Source organism: Ictidomys tridecemlineatus, chromosome 1 (assembly GCF_052094955.1).
Source record: "Ictidomys tridecemlineatus isolate mIctTri1 chromosome 1, mIctTri1.hap1, whole genome shotgun sequence".
In the NCBI taxonomy this organism is placed as follows: Eukaryota; Metazoa; Chordata; class Mammalia; order Rodentia; family Sciuridae; genus Ictidomys; species Ictidomys tridecemlineatus.
Genome location: NC_135477.1, coordinates 208,325,369 through 208,346,883, shown reverse-complemented (window position 1 = coordinate 208,346,883; position 21,515 = coordinate 208,325,369). Strand labels below are relative to the sequence as shown.

General features: G+C 44.4%; 1 long non-coding RNA gene across 1 annotated transcript; it reads left to right on the top strand.

Annotated features, from left to right (window-relative positions):
- Nucleotides 1-15,920: 15,920 nt before the first annotated feature.
- LOC144364974 (uncharacterized) lies at nt 15,921-18,090 on the top strand. Its single transcript, XR_013423196.1, has 2 exons — nt 15,921-16,815; nt 17,485-18,090. It is a non-coding gene; the product is annotated as an uncharacterized LOC144364974 (long non-coding RNA).
- Nucleotides 18,091-21,515: the final 3,425 nt, after the last annotated feature.

Genomic DNA, 21,515 nt, shown 5'->3' with positions numbered 1-21,515 from the left:
GGAACCGCCATTTGACCCAGTTATTGCCCTTCTTGGTCTATTCCCTGAAGACCTTAAAAGAGCGTACTACAGGGATACTGCCACATCGATGTTCACAGCAGCACAATTCACAATAGCTAGACTGTGGAACCAACCCAGATGCCCTTCAATGGATGAATGGATTAAAAAAATGTGGCATTTATACACTATGGAGTATTACGCAGCACTAAAAAATGACAAAATCATGGAATTTGCAGGGAAATGGATGGCATTAGAGCAGATTATGCTCAGTGAAGCTAGCCAATCCCTAAAAAACAAATACCAAATTTCTTCTTTGATATAATGAGAGCAACTAAGAATAGAGTAGGGAGGAAGAGCAGGAAGAAAAGATTGACATTAAACAGAGGCACGAGATGGGAGGGAAAGAGAGAGAAAAGTGGAATTGCATGGAAATGGAAAGAGACCCTCATTGTTATAAAAAACTACATAAAAGAGGTTGTGAGGGGAATTGGAAGAAAAATAAGGAGTGAAATGAATTACAGTAGATGGGATAGAAAGAGAAGATAGGGGGGAGGGGGGTAGTAGAGGATAGGAAAGGTAGCAGAATACATCAGTCACTAGTATGGCATTATGTAAAAATGTGAATGTATAACCTATGTGATTCTGCAATCTGTATTTGGGGTAAAAATGGGAGTTCATAACTCACTTGAAACTACTGTTCGAAGTATGATATGTCAAGAGCTTTGTAATGTTGTGAACAACCAATAAAAAAAAAGAAAAAAAATAAGAATTAATAAATGGGATGAAAAAAAAAAAGAATGCATGTTGGGTCACACTTTGGGATTTTTTTTTTTTGTCAATGAGTCATATTTTAAGAAAATATACTTGATTAAGGCTTTTAATCCCCAAAGATTATGTATTTGATTTAATTCTCTTCAAGAAGAAAATAGATTTTTGTAATTCCTTTCCTGAAGATGGTTTCATTTAAATTGGACTGTCCTAACATAGAATTACCAGTATTCATAAAGTGCAGTTAAATGCTCATTTTCCTTTAATTCTGCATCTTTAATTCCTTTAAGATTTACTGCACATTTTACTAGTAGAGAAACTGCACTACTTTGATTATTTCACAAACAAGTGAGTTTTCATACCATTCTCCTGTGTCGCGACCCCCCTTGCCCACAAGGAAGACGTGACTCAGGAATCTGCTTTCAGCAGTTTATTCAGGCCCTTGATATTCTTCTAATAATTCTTCTACTCTACCTCGGATGCCCCTCCCAGCCTTAATAAAGCACCGCGAACCCCAATGCAAAGCTGCCATGTGTCCCTTCTCACAGGGTGCTAGAAAATGACACGCCAACTTTCTCTGATAAGGAGCTGGGAACACGCCAACTCTCTTTGATATGGAGTTCTCCTTCACAGACCACAACGGAGCCAGCGCCATCATGTAATGGCGACCACAGTCCGCAGGAACGGCTCACCACAGCTCCCCCTTTTTGTTTCACTAAGACAATACAGGCGAGAGTAGAGGTCCTATCCCACTGTGCAAAAGTGGCTGCATAGTATGGGCCAGCCCCAGGGGGCGCCTTCCCCAGATCTGACACCATATCAGCCGACGCCTTTTTTCGTGGGGCGGGGCGGAGACACGTCAAACCTGCATGCAATAGGACATGCTCCCCTTGAGGTCCCTCTTCTCAATGGATCACTCAAGTGCAGTGCCTTGCCTCGCATCCTGTATCGTGACGATGGTGAGTAAGAGGGAATAGCTGAGGTTGAACTGTGGCTGTGCAGAAGTACAACTACAAACAAGTTGGCAGCACCCTGAAAGAAAGGCACGGACTTTAAAGTGATAGATAAAGACCAGTGTGGAAACCCTTCTGCGTGCAATGGCAACAAGACCTGCAGAGTGCAAGGGCTTTCCAGCACTAAAAGAAAAACAAAAGAAGGACATGTCGTATCCAGTGCAATGTTATAATAACTTGGGGTGCAACGACCATGTCAAAGACACTAGTGTAGAAACCCATCTGCGTGCAATGGTAGCAAGACCAGCAGAGTGCAAGGGCTTTCTGACACTAAGAGAATAACGAGGAAAGACATGTCAATCCCAGTGCAATGTTATAATAACTTGGGGTGTAATGACCATGTCAAAAGTTTAGTGCTTAAGATGCGCAAGCCAGACCTGTGGCGAGTTGCCAGTTTCTAAAGCAGCAAGAGCTTGTATGATCATAGCCTTATCTTGGGCACTATGAGCTTTAAGGCGACAGAGAAACCACAAACAGAGGAACATACCAAAACAACACAGTGCACCAAAAATGCCTACTCCCACCCACTCTTTAAAAAAGGAAAAAGCAGAAGATATCCAATTGGTGAATTGACCCAGAGTCACGGGATCGACACGGGTACTATTAAAGACAGCTATCTGGGTTAGTTGAGACTGGATCATGTCTTCCGCTTCCATGGACCAATTCCCGGCCAGATATCCACCAATGATGTGGGAAGCATTCCTGGAATCATTAAATCTGACAGAGGTTATACATAAATGTGCACGTTTGTCAATGTAGCCTAAAAGTACTAGGTCAGCCAATTCTTCTACCTGAGCTTGAAGAAAATCTATTCTCTGGTTGGTAGCTAAAATCCCTGACAAAATATGTTGATTAATCGCATTTTGCGATTCAAGTATAGTGGACGTTTGTTGAACAACTTGATTAATAGTGGCAGCAGTTTGTACTTGACTGGCCATGGCTACTCCGGCCGTAACTGCTGCAGCAGCAGATGCCGCCACGGCTGTCACTATAGCTGCCGTGATTCCAAAATCTCTGCGGACTCTAAGTAGTTCTACAATAGGAAATTTATCTGGATCCGCAGTGACTGGGATTGGGACAAAAGTTGGAATTTTCATAATTACTGCTACAGTCCAAGAACCATTCCAACACTCAGATAAGAAACAGGTAATATTAGAACAATCCAGCATCCCCGATGAGGTGTGATTAGCTAAAAGGAACAGGAATGGGGATTGGATACAGACCATTGCAGGAGGCAATGTGGCATAATGTAACAGAGAGTTGAACGAAACAGATGTAAGCCTATTACCTCGTTCACTCTCCTTAGTAGTGCCAGAAACATTAGCTAGCCAACTTTTGGCTCCTAGTAATTGAGCCAATGCGGAAATATCGGCTGAAGCCCCCTTCTCATTGGAAATGAGCCATTGAAACCAGGACCAACCTGTTCCTGTAGAGGAGTTGGCATTGTTGTTAAAGTTATAAACCTATCTCTTCAGAGGGGGGGAAAAGGAGAAACCTTTAGCAACTTGATGTTTCTCCCAAGAATGATCCTGACAAGGCGTAAATGTTGGAGGAAAACCAAAATTAGGGGTACAGTAAGGAGAGGCCTTGAAATGAGTGGCATAGCAAGTACTATTAGAAGAAGGAGGCATTGGGATTAGTACCTCGGAGATAATAGCTAAAGTAGTTATGTTTAAAACAGAGCTAGTTGCAGGGGTCCCTGAGCCTGATTGCTTCCCTGAAACTACTTGGCTCAATACAGCTCTGAGAATACTCCCTGAGACTCGACTGGACCGCAATGGGTCCTCCCAGTTAGTCAAATTTTTTGGTCTTAAGGCTAATACAATTAGTGTTCCCAAGACTGAAACAAAAAACTCCTGTGAGATTAACTTGAGACTGATTAAAAATATTTTCCATGTCCCCTCTAGGAGAGCCACAAGGAGCAGACATCTCACATGAGGTAGAAAAAAGAGTGGGGAGGACACTAGAATTACTATGAACTGGCATTGGCATTGGCCATGCCCGTGCCACTGCCCACCACTGCATTGGTGCCATCTGTACCATTGGCACCAGCATCAGAGCCAGAGCACTCATCAGAATGAAGCTCCTCATCATGGGACTGTTGTGGCACCTCCTGCTGCTGGTTAGTAGATCTCGAGACTCTTCTTGTCAGGCGTTCAGGGATCCACAGCGGCTCCGTGCGATCCTGGGGAAAAACACATACAGATCCTTGTGCCCATGTCAGCACGGGGTCAGGGCTGTTCCATTGGCCCGTAAGAACATCCTTCCACTTAACATAGCCAGTCACAGAGGGCTGAGGGGACACATGTCTATCGGCCGCAGAGCGGCCATGAATATCCAAATTCAAAAAATTAATGGTAAAAAGAGCTAAGGACAGGCGTTCTTTAGGAGTGTGGTCAACTCCTATTCCCCCTTTTTGTTTTTCTAAGGTTTCTTTTAAGGTGCGGTGGGCACGTTCAACAATGCCTTGCCCTTGAGGATTGTAAGGCAACCCATGAGCAAGTTGTACTCCCATAGTAGAACAAAAAGATGTAAACTGTCTGCCAGTATAAGCAGGTCCATTATCAGTCTTAAGGGATGCAGGTGCACCCCATGCTGCCCATGCCTCTAAGCAATGAGTAATAACATTACGTGCCTTTTCTCCCGATAAAGCAGAAGCATGAATAATTCCAGAGTATGTGTCAATAGAAACATGTACATATTTGAGGTTACCAAAGTCAGGCACGTGAGTTACGTCCATTTGCCAGATGACCAATGGCTTCAATCCTCGTGGGTTTACACCATAAGTAGGAGGATGAAGAAATGTGACACAATGGGGACATTGTAATACTATCTGACGAGCATCCGCTCTTGAGATGGAAAAACGTCTGCGCAGTGTCATAGCATTGACATGAAAGTTGTGATGAAACAATTTAGCTTCTTCTAAGGAGGAGGCCAAGCATACCAACTGGCTTCTAGTTGCCGAGTCAGCACAGGCATTACCCTGTGATAATGGGCCAGGAAGAGAGGTGTGAGCCCGAATGTGCATTGGATAGAAAGGGGCAGTACGGCTACGGATAAGCTGTTGAAGCTGATTAAAGTAAGCAGACACAGTATGGGTGTCACTAATAGCTCCTACAGCCTCCAGAATTTTGAGCACCTGCACCACATAGATGGAGTCCGAAATGAGATTGAAAGGAAAAGAACACTGTTTAAAAACTTCAATGACAATTTGTAGTTCTACCCATTGTGGATTTCCAGGAGCAAATTGATGCTGGACAGGGGGAGAGTCATTAATCACATAAGCTCCCATTCCAGACTTAGAGCCATCAGTAAAAATGTTAACAGCCCCCGGAATTGGAGTGGGCGAAGTTACTCTAGGGAAAATGATAGGATGCTCTTTAACAAAATGGAGTAATGGATGAGAAGGGTAATGATTATCAATATCCCCTTGAAACGAGCAACATAGAATGGCCCAGTTGTCCAGAGTAGCACACAAAACATTAAGTTGAACTTTAGAATAGGGTATGATAAGAGAAGAAGGTGCTTGTCCAAAAAATTGAATGCTCTGTTGAATCCCTCTAAGTGCTAACGCTGCAACAGCATCAGGATAGTATTCTAAAGATTTTCCTGGGGATACATGTGGGTGGATCCATAGTAAAGGCCCATCTTGCCACAGTGCTCCAGTAGGCTGCCGCATAGTGGCAAGCACACATAACTGGAAAGGTTTATCACTCTGGAGCCTGCATAGAGTAGCATGTTGTATAGCTTCTTCTACTTTTATAAGGGCCGCTCTGGCCTCTTTAGTGAGGGTACGAGGGGAAGTAAGATCTGGATCACCCTTAAGAATAGCATACAAAGGCTGGAGCACGATATTAGGAATATGTAAATAACCTCTTATCCAATTAATATCTCCCAACAGTTTTTGAAAATCATTTAAAGTTTGGAGATCTTGAGTTCTTATAGTAACTTTTTGTGGTTTTAACATGTCATATCCAATCGTTGCTCCCAAATACTTAATAGAATCCCCTGTTTGAACCTTCTCAGGTGCAATATGTAATCCATACTGAGCTAACAACTTCACCAAGTCTTTATAGGCCTCATAAACTGACTGTTCTAATTTGGCTGCCAATAATACATCATCCATATAATGAATAATCTTGATGGAAGGATATTTTTGTCTGAGAGGTGCGAGTGCCTTCCCTACATACATCTGACAAATCGTAGGACTGTTAGACATTCCCTGTGGTAAAACAACCCACTCAAACCTTTGATCTGGTTCCTCGTGATTACACGAGGGAAGGGTGAAGGCAAAACGCTGTGAGTCTTTAGGATGCAAAGGAATAGAAAAGAAACAGTCTTTAATGTCAATAGCAATGATATGCCAGCCCTGAGGAACAGAGGAAAGCAGCGGCAGCCCTCTTTGAATGGGCCCCATAAGTTGCATTTGAGCATTAACTGCTCTTAAATCATGCAGTAGGCGCCACTTCCCTGATTTTTTCTTAATGACAAATATGGGAGTATTCCATGGAGAAGTAGAATGTTGAATGTGGCCCAAGTCAAGTTGTTCTTTAACTAGGTCATGGGCTGCTGCCAATTTAGCCGAGGGAAGGGGCCACTGAGGCACCCAAACAGGCTCCTCGGTGAGCCAAGTTATGGGTATTTGAGCCCCAGCGGCCCCTATGAAAAACCCAGACCGAATCTGTCAAGTTTTTGATGACCTTGCACAGGGTGTTTACGCCCCTGTAGATGTTTTCCTAGTCCTAGACCTGGCCTATACCCCATATTTTGCATAATCTGTTGAGACATTAGGGAATAGTTATTACTAAGGGTGAACCCCATGTCTTCCATCAGATCACGGCCCCATAAAGAAATAGGTAAATCAAGCACATAAGGTTGAAAGGTACCACTGTGTCCCTCCGGGTCCTTCCAGGATAGATGTCTGCAGCTAATTTGAGGAGCTTGGGAATATCCAAGTCCCCTTAAGGATTGATCAGAAGTCTGTACTGGCCATCGCTTAGACCAGTCTTTAAGGGCTATAATACTACGGTGTGCTCCTGTATCCAGCAGTCCCACAATAGATTTACCCTCTATGATTAATTCCAAGGTGGGGCGGTTGCTCATACCCAATGACAAATAGATACAATTCCCTCCAGTGCTACCAATCTCACTTCCCATCCGTGAACGTGAGTCAGCCGGGAAGTGGTTATGTAAACTAGGCAAAATTAGTAATTGAGCAATCCGATCCCCTGGGGAGATAGACACAATGCCTCTTGGAGTTTCCACCATGACTTTTACTGTCCCCACTGTATCAGGGCTTATGACTCCGGGAAAAACATGAAGACCTTGTAAAATAGAGGAAACACGTCCAATCAATAAGCCCACAGTGCCAGGTGGTAAAGACCCTTTGAACTCAGTTTCTACCAACTGGACTCCCATCTTAGGTGTTAATACGAGTCTGGAGGTGGAACAGAGGTCCAATCCCGCTGCACCTGTAGTGGCTCTCCGCGTCTCATGGGATGGCGTAGAGATGGCCATGTCTCGGGTTCGGGTGTGACATTCTCCATTGCCCCATATATTTGTGGGCCCTGGGGTCGAGGGCCCCTCCGGCCGTTTTTTGACCCAGTTAAAATAGGCTGCCCATGGATGTCCCTCACTGATCTACACTCTCTTGCCCAATGCTTCCCCTTTTTACATTTTGGACACAACCCCGGTAAACGAGGGCCATTGGAAAAGCCACCATGGGGAGGTCCATTGAAATTGTCTTTTTTGGGACATTCACGCTTGAGATGACCAGGCTGACCACAACGGAAGCATGTCCCGGCACCAGAACCGCCCCTTTTTGTAACCCGAAGGACAGCAGCTGCAAGACCTGCATTAGTTAAAGGTCCTCCAAGCTCTCTACACACCTTCATCCATGCCTCTATGCCTTTATTTTTATAAGGAGTAATCGCTGTTTTACATTCTTTGGTGCATTGCTCAAAAACCAATTGCTTGATAAGGGGCATGGCTCTATCAGGATCTCCAAAAATTTTTCCAGCAGCATCCACCATCCTTGCTACAAAATCTGAAAAGGGTTCTGTAGGGCCTTGTATAATTTTAGTCAGGTTACCAGACACCTCTCCTCTATTAGGAAGTGATTTCCATGCCCGAATGCAAATATTATTAATCTGGTCATATACTTCAGGAGGAAATCCTGTCTGTTGATTAGCAAATCTCCCTTGCCCCAAAAGCATGTCCCTGTCCCAATGGGGGTGTCCTGCTGTATGATTTTGGGCGGCCTGCTCTGCTGCGCCCTCTAGCACAAATGCTCTCCAGTCCAAATATTTGCCTGGGGAGACGCAAGCCCGAACGAGGCTAGCCCAATCAGAGGGAGTCATGCAGTATCTGGACAGATTCTCTACCTGAGTTAGTGTAAAAGCGGCATCAACCCCATAAGTGCGCACAGACTCCGCCAGGGTCTTTACAATCTTGAAATCCAAAGGCTTATGAAATCTTCCCCTATTATCATCCTGAAAAACTGGATAAGCAAGACCCATCTCAGCGTTAACAGCCCTCCATGTTTGGGCGTGGAAACTTCATCCCGAAACACCCCCGCCATACGGAGGCGGATCGGGAGGCTGTCCGTTCTTGAGCCCTTGCTTATCTCTGTTCCCTGTACCTAAACTCCCTAGCTGCCGAGACAGCGTCTCCAGCTCCTCCTCTTCATTATCTTCCACCTCTGACCCACTTTCGCATGGGGGCGTGCGCAGCACACTGAGATCTGGATACAGTCTCCTCCCGTTCTCCACGCCCCGCACACTCCCCTCTTCCTGAGACACTTCACTCTCTGTTGTTTCTGATTTTTCCTCATGTAATTGTTCTAAAACTTCTTGCCCTTTAACAAGCGCTTCTTGGCATCTGCCATCCGTAAGACAACTTCGGACCATCTTCCAGAGGGGTATCACCTCGCCCTCTAGCATGCCCTGCTCACGAGCAAAGTCAAGGTCTTTGCCTAATTTATCCCAGCTGGGTGTAGTGAGGCTGCCTGAAAATGCAAACCACGGTGCAGCTGTATCTACCCTCTGTAAAAATTTCTCTAAGGTACTGCGTTTCACCTCCAGTCCCTTGGAACGTAAAAAGCCATCTAAGGCCAGAAGAAGTGGACTTGAAGTCACGGCACCCATGACGCAACACAAGAAAACACAGAAATCAAAAGTGAAAGTACACAAAACAAAACGAACATACACAGAAAACAAAAGGAAAATTCAGAGTGCAATTGCTATAAGATGTAGCGCCCTCTCTTTACAGAGGAGCTTCCCGCTTTTTAACAGCGGGTCCCACGTTACCTGGGACTTACCGGTGCACCTCCCTAACTGCTGAAAGTTCTGGTTCCTGGGTGTTTCTTTGTTTCTTTTCTCCCGGGTTTCGGCACCACTTGTCGCGACCCCCCTTGCCCGCAAGGAAGACGTGACTCAGGAATCTTCTTTCAGCAGTTTATTCAGGCCCTTGATATTCTTCTAATAATTCTTCTACTCTTCCTCGGATGCCCCTCCCAGCCTTAATAAAGCACCGTGAACCCCAAAGCAAAGCTGCCACGTGTACCCTTCTCACAGGGTGCTAGAAAATTACATGCCAACTTTCTCTGATAAGGAGCTGTGAACACACCAACTCTCTTTGATATGGAGTTGTCCTTCACAGACCACAACGGAGCCAGCGCCAACATGTAATGGCGACCACAGTCCGCAGGAACGGCTCACCACACTCCTGCTTTCCACACAGGCCTTTGCTAATGCAGGGACCAAGCTCCTTGCATCTAACTCCTATCCCACAGTCCATGGAAACTGCATGGGGTCTACAAAAATGTCTGAAAAAATTCTCTTCAGGAAAAAAAAGTTGCAAGTCTCTTAAACATTGTATCAGTTTTTAGGAACCATGACCTAGGTATCAAGTAAATGGGAGAGCTTTTTCTTCCATAAAGGCATATTTACCAAGATGGACTCACGGCATGATCAGTATTCAGTTTCAAAATGTGATTTGCAGTTTTTTCATTGTTTAAGTGGTTTTCCTCTACATAGTCAAAACACATTAACTACCATTTTTTTTCAGTATCTTGGAATTATTTCATATTCTCTTATAGGAAAGAGAAATGGAATTAAAACCCCTTTGTTAGTGTGAATCTAGCAACAGTTCGCTCTGTGAAGGGAATAGTGCTTGGTGATGACTCTCCTTGTGACAATAACTGGATGAAACAAAATTACAGCAACATCAGCACATCTACATCCTCTGGGTTGAAGTTTTAAGTAGTAGTAATAATATCCTTTCCCTGAATTTCTCTACTTAAGGATACTAGGGAACTACAGCAAGCCTTTGAACTCCTTGGCATCTTCACGACCATTTTACCTCATAATAGCCCCCTTCAATACCAGCATAGACATCAGAGGACACTAAGCGGGACCAGCATGCACAAATTATTCCTCTCTATTGCTTATTTGGGACTTTCAAAACCAGTTAATCCTCAGTCTATCCCTAAGATTCCTCCCTCCTGTCACAAAGAAATCTGAGTAACAGACCAAGTAACAGAGCTTTGGGAGGAAATATATGGTACCCATTAGGAATTTTTGTTTCCTACTCTAGACAAAGCAATAGAAAGTATTTAGTCCTGTTAGAATGCTCACCTTTCTTCCTAAGGAAAGAGTAAGAGGAGAAAAATTAGACCACCCTGAATATGGCACAATGAGATTTCTTCCCTCTTCACCCACTGAGGGTTCTTGCCAAAGCAGCTGTGACTTAGGGTGACTGAGGAAGCAGAGGCTACAGCTGGAGGAAGCACAGAGGCAGGAGTGCAGAACACTCTTTGCACAGAGAGAACATTTCCAATAATTAGCATGGTCCTTCTCAGAGTCTTGTATCCATGTCGCACCAGAACAACATGAAACAAGGGTGTGATTTTCAGTATAGTTCATTTATAGCCAGTGAAAGAACGTGGTCATGGGCAGCCACAGCGGCTGGTCCACTACAGCAGTTCATGCCTCATACCTTCTTTGGAGGCAGCTTGCCACTATTTGGTTAATGCTGTGATAGCTGGCTCAGAGTGACACGATGCAGAGCAAATAAAATAATGAATACACCCTCCATTCCTATGCCTCTCTGTGCTCCCTCATGGCCCTCAGATAGATCATTTGCTTTCTCTTGGACTAGAACAGTTGCCTAGCAGTGGAATGGATGGTCCTTATGATAGGTATGTTTACCGTTTGTGTGTGTGTGTGTGTGTGTGTGTGTGTGTGTGTGTGTGTGTGTGAGTTTTACCGAGGATTGAACTAAGCACAAGGGTGCTTTACCACTGAGCTGCATCTCCAGCCTATTTGTTTTGAGACAGTGTCTTGCTAAATAGCTGAGGCTGGCCTCAAACTTGTGATCCTCCTCCCTTGACCTCCCTAGTAGGTGAGCTTACACACACCACCTCTAGCAATGTTTAACTTTTTAAGAAACTGACAAATTCTTTTCCAAGGTAGTCTTCCTGATTTTATATTCCTATCCACCAACAGTGCATGATAGCTGCTCTCCAGAATCATCAATACTTAGCATGATCAGTTTTTAATTTTAGCAGTTTTCACAGGTACGTGATGGTGCTTCATTGTAGTTGTGAAATATATGCTTCGTATGACCAATGATATCAAGCAGCTTGTCATGTCTTTATTTACCATTTTTATTTCTTCTTTACTAGGTTGTCTGGTCAACTCTTTTGCCCACTTTTAAAACTGGGGTTGTTCACTTTCTTATTGTTGAATTTGAGAGTTCTGTATATATCATGGGTAGAGATACTTTAAATGTTTTGTGAACACTTTTTTTCTGTGCTAGGAATCAAACCCAGAGGCTCATGCATGCTACACAGGCACTCTCCTAGTGAGCTCTCCATGCTTTATATATTTTGAATGTAAGTCCTTCTTGGAAGGAATTCACAAACTGACTCAAAAATTCATAGGAAAATGCAATATACCCAGAATAGTCAAAAAGAGGAACGCAGCAGGAAGCTCAATGGCCAACATTGTCTGCTTTCAAGACTTACTATGAAGCTGTAGTAATAAACACAATATGGCTGTGCATAAAAACTAGTAAGTAGAAGAATAGAGCAGAATTTAGAGGACAGATAGAAGGACACCTATATACAATGACTTTTGACAAAACTGCAAAGGCAATTTAACACAAAAAGAAGTTTTTCAACAAAAGTTTCAGGAATAACTGAATTAAATATGCAAAAGTATCAATATCCACCCATATCTTGTACCACATACAAAATAGAAAAACCTCCAGAATAAATCATAGACCTAAATATAATACAGAAAACAAGGACCATATACACAAACATAAGAGAAATTTATGTCACCCTGAATTATAAAAAAATGTGTTAGATATAATACCAAATGCCTGATCTTTAAAAGGACACACTGACAATCTGGACTTCACCAAAATTTAAAACTTCTTCTCTTGAAAGAGATGAAGTCAATATAAAGACAAGCCACAGACTGTGAGATAATATTTACCAAAAGTAACAAAAATTTTAACATTGCCCAATTACTATGTGACATTCACTAAACACTCTTTCTTGCACAGAGGCCACTTAAGTGTGTGTGTGTATTGAATAAGCACCTTACGAAGTACATATAATTTTTATTGTAATTGAATATATGAATGGTATAGGTGTTTAGGAAGCTAGTTTAATGATATAAAAGTAGCTAGCAAGGAAGCCAAAATTGGAGCACAGACTATCTATCGACTTCAGAACCTAAACTCTTCATATCTCCAAGGTAAAACAAATGCCATTTTTCCTTTCTTTTTTTTTCCAGCCTGAGGAGGACTTTCTAAAACATAGCTACACTCTATTAAACCAGACTACCTTTGAAACTTCCTGGGATAGGTATTTTGCAGGGCCATGTCTAGTAGGCCACACTGAATTTACAACATCCTTTTTCTGTAAGCCTTTTTTGTAAGACTGAGCAAACCAAGAGGTTATCAATGTTTCCAGCCTGGCATCAGCAACCTAAAGGCAGCAGGAGTAAGTTTGTATCAGCACTAGTGCTTAGTATAGCAGCCATGAGCTCCAGTTCCCACATTGTCCAACTTACTCTTTTGGAGCAAGGGACATTCCTGCTTTAGAGTACAGAGTGGTGTGTTATGCCCAAAAAGAATGCGTGTACCTCCATCAGCAACCACTTACACCTGGAGAGTGACCAAGGCATGGAAACACATATTTTTCTGTAGGTCTGAGCCCACCCACTATTCCCCACCAGTCCTTGAAGAAGAAAGTATCCACTCCTAAAGACATCAGGCTGAAAAGCCCCATATGCTTGGGTACCCCTGTTTAGGGTAAACAGGGTGATTGTGAAATCTCAGAGCCTGGGTGTCACATATCTGCAAGGGTCCAACTGGCATTTAGAATGCTCCCCAGGTAGCACTGCAGATCTCTTTGTCCTGGGAGGGGTGTGTATACGACCCTGGTCACAAGGTTTCCTAGTGCTCCTTCTATGCATGTTTCACCCCAGGCCCACTGAGTGAATGTGAGGGGACCAAGAATGTCCATTATAATGAGCTCTGGGCCAGCCCACCTCATTTTCACAAGCGCAAGTAAAACACTTTGATATTAAAGCAAGAGCCACAGGTAAACTAAATGTCTTTCTCTGAGCACTAGAAATAATGTGGCTTGCACAGTTTATTCAAAACCTGGTAACTGCTGAATGAACTCTGTTTTGAACTTTCAGTGCCAGGAGTCTTATGATTTCAGGTTTTTGACATTATGTCAGTGCCTATGGCTAAGAAAACAAAAACATTCAGCGTGTAGCCTCCACTATTCTCTAGTTTCATGGGACAAAAAGGACAGGATCATATTCTTATTCCTATTATATAAAGTTTTATGTTTTTTTTTCAAAGTCTTCACATCTTTTCACCTTCAAAAGGAGGAATACAGTTAACTGCTCCTGCCTACTCTGCTGGCAGGATTTGAAGATCACAGTTTTCCTGGATGTTCTTGATCAAGTGGCTAAGATACATTGTTTGAACTCTCTTCTCCCAAAGAAAGTCACCCTTTCTAACTTTAAGTCAGACACAAAAACTACCTCCAACAAAACTTTAAACTGTGGCATTTGGCATTTGCCACACCCAAGGTGTGGCTCATTTTGAAATCTAGCAAAAATGATAAATATGATTGTTCCTTTGTGTCACATACTTAAAATTTAAATTTTAATCAAGTTAGAATGTATAAAATTTTTATATATGGGTGTGCCCTGGACACTTTCACATACTTCAATTTTGAAAACTCTTGGGTTTTTCATTTGGAAGCAGATTTTAAATTCTATGTACAAGAAAAATCATGGAACAAAACATCTGTACCTATATCCATTTATCATTATCATCTGTGCTGATATGACAGGCTCCAAGAAAATAGCTTCCACCCACTGGGGCTCCCTCCCCCAGCTATCTGTCTAAAATCACAGTATTCTCTCTGTGTATATTTATATTACTTTACAAATGTATAAGATCAGGCCTTGTTTGAGAAGAAAATCCTTCTTTTGACTTGTATAATTCTGATTTTCTTGATAAATGGAGACAATCCTACACAGGCACATATGTAAGTGAGAGTGTCATTTGCTTCTAAACAAACATTAGAGGCAGCAATGAATGAGGTTTAGGGGACAGGAGGTTATTGCATCTACCTGAGAAGCCAATATTAAATAGTTTCTCTTCCTTCATCAGGAAAAAGGAATGTGCTTTATGACCGATTGTCATAAAGTAGCCACATGGTGAAACAAAATACTTGTCTTCTACAAGTATTTCAGTTCTGGGAACGAGGGCAGACAGGAAGAAAACCAAGTCCACACAGGGGGTAGACCCTAAGAAATGAGGTCCACATCTCTTTCTCTCAATTTTCAATGAAAATGAAGGCAGCAATCCATGCCATGTACATGAAGGAAGAAAATTCTTTGGATAATTCATCTCCAAGTGTGTTTGGGAGGGTTTGCAGGGTGAAGCCACTCAAAATTCATTTCCCCACTAACTAAGAGTTTTTATGCTCATTTCACATCTGAAGGGCTTAATTATTTTGAGAAGGGTACACACAAAGCCCCACCAGAGTTCATTGTGCAGTTTAATTTTGAACCCTTGAAGGACAGCTTTTCCGTTAGAAATGGAACACAAAACGTCCTTAATGAACAGGCGTTTTTGCAGGGTGGGGCCCAAGCAGGATCTCAGGACTAGAAGTATGAATTTTATGCTTTGTTGCCAAAGGAGACTGTGGACATTCTCACCACCTTATTTAAAGCAGGATGCACTAATGCGTGAAGTGGTGCATTAATGGCCTAAATTAAGTTACAGGTATGAATTTTACATAAAACGGATTAATATTATATGTCATAGCAGAATTTTAAATACTCCTTGTCCATACATTTTTAATCTTTACGTGCTCTAATTTATGTAGAAAGCAGTTGCATTTCCTTAGCCCACTTATGCATCTAGATGAGTAAAAGAAAAACCCCTGACGGTTTTGTTTTATTTATTTTTTTTCTTCACCATAAAACTTGCATTCCATTGGGCTTTCTCTTTTCTTTTGCTAAGCTTTAGCGTTAAATGAAAGAAAGAAAACGAGAGGTTCCACATTCCATTCCATCATTATGGTTTCAGCAATTGTCAAAAGGCGAATAATGAAACGGAAGGGAAAATATGGAACAGAACTTCTTGAACAGCTTCTTTCTTAAGGCACTGGAATCCCAGAGGTGGCAGAGAGACCCTGGGCCGCGCTGTTGGGAGTGGCAGGGAATCCGTGAGCAGGGCCCAGCGCTCCCTCAGCAGCCTAGGCGGGAGGAGAGTGAATTCCAGCCCCACATTCCCGCAGTTCGTCCCAGGAACTTCTCTCGCGTTTCCCCTCCCCTGAGCACACACCAGCCTGGCCCGAATCCCACCTTGCACTCTTTGGTCAGAAACCCAACCCACAGCGTTGACGGAATGGAGTGCTCTTCCCTTTGGCCCAAGCGTCATTCCCTGAGGTGGCACTGCCCTCCTGATTAGCAGGCCACTCCCGACTCCGCACCCCTCCCGCCGCTCGCTCGGGTTGCCCGGCTCCCCGCCTCACAGCACCTCCCAAAGCCCCCACCCTCGCCACCTCCCTCCGTGCACCAGCCTGCGAAAGGGGCCCAGCTCCGCTCCAGCTGCGCCCCTACCAGGCCCGGGCGCTGGCCCCGCCCCCGGGGCACGCGGCTCAATAAATACAGCTGCGCTGCCGGCAGGGGAAGAGCACAGTGGAGGAGGCGCGGTAGTGAGTCCGTGCCAGGAGTGGGGAGCTCTTGGGCTAGGGGAGCGCGGCGGTGGCAACGGCGGTTCCGCTTAGTCTCAGCTCCGAAGGGAATAACAAGGGGGCCCAGATGGGCTACTTTTCCACCGGTACTTCCGACTTTTCTTGTCTTTGGTTCGGGCCCAGTGTCGCCCACTGAGCAGAGATTCCCCTAGCAAAACTTAAGCGACCTTTCCATCAATTGTTGGGCTCGGATCGCCGGGAGCCCCGAGTGCACTGGGCACGAAGGCAAGGGGAGAGGAGCCGGCCTCAGGCGGGGGCCAAGCGGAGCTTGCCTACCTCCCTCGCACGCCCCATCAAGTCCTTTCGCACCGGGCGCAGGGCGCGCGTGATGAAGGCGGTGAGCCTGGTGCGCCCTTCGGGCTGCGGCAGCCGGGAGCTGGCGCTGTGCTGTCTGGCCCAACATGGCCACAACCTGGGCGGCTCGGCCCTCGCGACCGCTGTGGCGGCAGCGCACTGCAAGGCAGCCGAGGCGGCTGCCTAGGAGCCTTTGCTGTGCCTGCAGTGCGATACGAACGACTGCTACAGTCTCCTGCGGAGGCTGGTGCCCACCATCCCGCCCAACAAGAAAGTCAGCAAAGTGGAGATCCTGCAGCACGTTTTCAACTATATCCTGGACCTCCAGTTGGCGCTGGAGACGCACCCGGCTCTGCTGAGACAGCTACCACCTCCCGTGCCAGATCTTGTCCAGCAGTGCCGCCTCGGACCCCGCTCACTGCGTTCAATACCGGCCAGGTGAGAGGCCCGGTGGCGGCTGGGGACAACGCCACAGGGGGTGCAGGAGGGTGGTGGCAGGGTGGCGGGAAGCAGGCGTTCCCTCTCTTCGGAGTGGAGGCTGTCCAAGAGAATGACAGCCCCCAGCTCCTTCTCCAGGCACCTGGGGCAGCCTGCTGCCAGCTAGCTAGATAAGTACAGATCAGGGAGAAAGCGCCGGGCAGGACTTGGGGCTTCGCGACCCCTGTGCTGTCAAGTCCAGCAGAGGGGTCTCCCCAGGCTGCAGACTGGGGTGGGGGCTCAGCGCACCAGCTTGGTGTCGGAGCACGCCCAGGACCTTGACGAGAGTTTGTGCCTGCTAACCTTTCCCTTGGTGTTTGGTTGCTGTTCCAGGCCGGATGGGTGAACAACATGGCTACAGCACCTCTAGGGAAGGCACCCTCCGGGGCGTTGGACGCCTCCCCCACGCAGCCTGACACCTGTAAAGAGGGGCGCGGGCAGGTCCATGCTCTGGGCTTCCCAGAGGCCCTCGCTACCTCCTAGGCGCCGCTCCAGCTGAGGGCTGTGTGTTGTCTGACCTGGCGGTTTGTTTGGGTTGTTGATGGAGCACGTCTTGAGTTTGGTCGGTGGCGCCAGCAAGTCTGCAGCAGGAAGGTTCACACACCCCTCTTATTCATTCCTCTTCCACAGGTGTGCAGCCGCCTGAGCCCAAGCCAGGAGCTCTAGAGAGGGAGGGGAAGAGCAGAAGTTATAGCAAAGCCACGGAGGAAAAGAAAACACATCAGCAAATGTTGAAACGTTTCACTCGTCATTCCAAGAGAGGGACAGGAAAGAAAATAAAATTTCATTTTTTTTTGCACGTCCATTAACATTTTACATAATATTCTCTTTTGTCTCTTCATTTATAACTGCTGCGAAGTATACATTTCTGTGGTTTTTGGAGGTGCAGTTAAACTCTTAATTAAGTGTGACAGGACTGATAAATAGATGATCCAGAGTAAATCCGACTTTAGAAGGCTACTTTGTGACCAAGGAGCTTAATTTTTGTTTTGAAGCTTTACTAATATACCCCAGAGCATTGTAGATATTTTTTTTTACATCTATTGTTTAAAAGAGATGATTATAACTGGGCAGGGAACTTTCTTTTCCCTGCAAGAATATTACATATTGTATAGATAACTGAGTGACATTTCATACCATGTATATATAGAGATGTTCTATAAGTGTGAAAAAGTATATGCTTTAATAGACTACTGAAATTATAAGATATTTTTAATTAAATATTTTTGTAAATATTATGTGTGTGTGTGTGTTTTTAATCTGTGGAATATTTATATTGGAAAATGATTTTTCAGCTCAATTGCAAAGCTCTTGGTATCTTGAATGTCTTTTCTGTTTTGCCTGGCTTTTAATTGTTTTTGTTTTGCCCAGTATGGAATACTCTGAAGTAGCAGTTTTTTGTGCCACTGAGCCGTGCTGTTCAGGTGAGCGCGCATTTCCCTTTTGGGTGACAGATCACCAGAGACGCCCTTCCCAAAGGGCTCCTCTTGCCAGGCACCCAGGTGTTCTTTGCCCGCAGCGTTTCTGAGTGTAAACTCCCAAGGAAGTGAACACTTCTCTCCGCCACCCAGTTAGCCAGCGGACCTGCATGTCGCTTTAGAACCAGGCTGCCCTCTTAAGGGACACTAGTCAGCTCTTCTCCCTGGTGTCCCTGGGCTTCTCCCCTTGACTGGCGGGCTCGCGCTGGCTGTCCTCTCTGTACCTCTAGGGAAGGCACCCTCAGGGGCGTGGACGCCTCCTAGGCTTCCCCACGCAGCCTGACACCCTTAAAGAGGGGCGCGGGCAGGTCCACGCTCTGGGCTTTCCAGAGGCCCTGGCTACCTCCTGGGCGCCGCTCCAGCTGAGGGCTGCGTGTTGTCTGACCTGGCGGTTTGTTTGGGATGTTGATGGAGCACGTCTTGAGTTTGGTCGGTGGCTCCAGCAAGTCTGCAGCGGGAAGGTTCACACAAAGGAAAAAAACTCCTGACTTTTCTTAATTTGTAGACTTTCATTGTATAGGCACAACCAAAGAGTAAGAGTCATTTGAAACCCTGGAAAGAATGTAAATACCCCACACAGTGGACATTGCTTCTAAGGTTGTTATAAAATCCTCACATCTCAAACATCTTATGGTAAAGCTGGAAAGAAAAAAAATACCTTTTCATTTCAAAGAACTCATATATTCTGCTATTGTATAAATCCTACTCTATTGTCAAGCTTTAACTGCAGTTTTAGAACTTTTAAGAATTTTGACTCCCCAATACCTATTGTATTAGATGCCTTCTATGACAATAAATCTTCACTGAGCAAAAGGTTCTTAAGTTTGTGGTTTTTAATTGACTTTTACTGAGTTATGTGATGGTTCGTTGTCAAGAATGGGTCTCTTGATGGATCACCTCAATTATTTACAGTGTTTCTTACCATATGATAAAAAATGGGGCTCAGAAAGGGCTCATTTGAAAGGAAAAAAAAGCTGCCCTACTCTTCAGTGTCTTCGAGGTCAGGAAGCAGTAGCTTCAAGAAAGTGCAGGACTCTGTCCAGGGGAAACTAGGCCAAAACCCAAAAAGGTACATAAGGGAGACTCCAAGGAACTGTTTCATAGTAGTGCACAGCCTTTCTAGTTGGCACACTTGAATTACACACATACTAATAAGCGCAGCAGTTAGCACTAGGGTCTCAGCAGGGCCCCACCCACACCCTGCAGCCTGCTGAGGAAGAAAGCCCTTCCACTGCTCTTCCTAAGCCCAGAGTCATTGGCTGGCTCCAGAGCGAATCCTTCCAGGGCTGCCCTCAGTCGGTGTTCTTCAGACCCTATGGTTTCTTGCAATTATAAACCATGACATTTTGCTAAAGTGTTATTAGCTTTATTGATTAGAATCATGGCCCATTAGATTTTAGAACTGTGATTTTACTTTCTCTACCTGGAGCCCTGACTCAATCCATTCTTTAAAAGATTAAACCAACCAACCAACTGACAGACACAAACAACTTAACCAAAGGGAACCCATTTCCTCAGGGGAGATAACCTGTAGTCTTTAGACTTAATTGAAAATGCTTGGAATTTTCAGTGAAGTTTCACAAAGGTTTTGTGTTTGAGGACCTCCTTAACACTGATTCGCGTGTTCTGGCTCTTTCTACAGTTTCCCCTAAGCACTGAAACCCAGGTAATCCACATCGCCAAGGGTTTTCTAACTCACCCAAGCAAAGCAAGCCAGCAGTGGGGCTGAAGTCAGTCCCTCATTCTGAGGCACAACAAGAGCGCTGTGAAAACCCGAGTTAATTTGAAAAGTGCCTCTGAGTCCATAAAAGGGGACACACCTCAGGATCCGGAAAAGGGGAGCAAAGTGTGTTGCCTGTGTTCCTCTGGCTGGAAGATGGCTAAAGAGGAACTGAACTTAAAATGTTTAAATAAAGAGAACCAAGACATATTTTCTACATGAATCCACTGGTATCTTTTTTTTTTCTGGAGAAGAAAGCTCATACTATAAATAGGAACTTTCTAAGAGATTATCATGGGTAAATGAGAGGCCATTATAGGCTTTTGATGACTGTTTCTCAATTGTTTATGACATAAAATACCTACCTGCACTTTTGAAATGCATGTAATAAAATTGATTTTTCAAAATTCTATTTTTTCTCCAAAGTTTAAGTTCCAAGGGAAAGAACTGTGGTCTTACAGTTCTTCGTGCAATTTCATGATGTTGAAGAGACTGAATGTACACGTGCAAAAACAGAAAAAAATACTGACTCAGTCCCCTGCCTTCTGCTTTTCACAAAGTTATTTCAACATGGATCATAGACTAAAAGTAAAGTGTGAAATTATAAAACAGCTACAAGAAAACAGGAGAGTTCCTCTGTTTGGTGATGATGTTTTAGGTAGAACACCAAAAGCATGATCCATAGAGGAAGCCCAAGCTAGATCGTTCTTGTGGTTAAATCCACCACATCTGTGTGCTCAGACCCACCCTCCAGTCTGGAAAATATGTGGGGCAGAGAAGGGGCACAGACGATCCAGCCCATAGTCAGAGCTAACCAATTATTAGCTGTGTTCCTTCAGGCAAGTGACTTTTCCACATTTCAATTGCCTCATTTGTAAAATGAGTATAAAATCATAATAACCTAGGTTTGGTAGGGTTATCTAAAGATAAAATAAAGTAACATACCTGAAAAAAAATTTTCAGACAGTAGTTATAATTCTGGTGTATATAAAAATCATCTGGAGAGATTTTAAAATTGTGGATTCTTGAGTTCCACTCATTCTCTTGTCCCCACCACTGAGGCCTTGATTCATCAGGCCTAGGACGGTCTGCATTTTAGTGTTTCCTAGGAATCTCGGTTTGAGAAACTTCAAAAAGTCATAAAATAATATGTCAGCTTCAGCCATTTCCAGGATATTTATCCTCTTTGATATCAACTTCCAACTCTGCAGGAGCTCTAATCAAGTAAACAGGAAAGGTTAATGTGACACAGACAGAGAGGTCACCTGGGAGACAGCTGCTTCAAGAACAAAATGCTGGAGGGGTCCTGGGACAAGTGAGCACCAAGTGCTGGCTTCTCACGAGCCCTGGCTTTCATCCAGACTTGATTTGACTCTTATTTTCATGATAACCTACTTTGTTTTCATATTAAATCACATTCTTTTCCAAGGTAAAACTCAAAAGAAAGAAAATGTCCCCCTTCT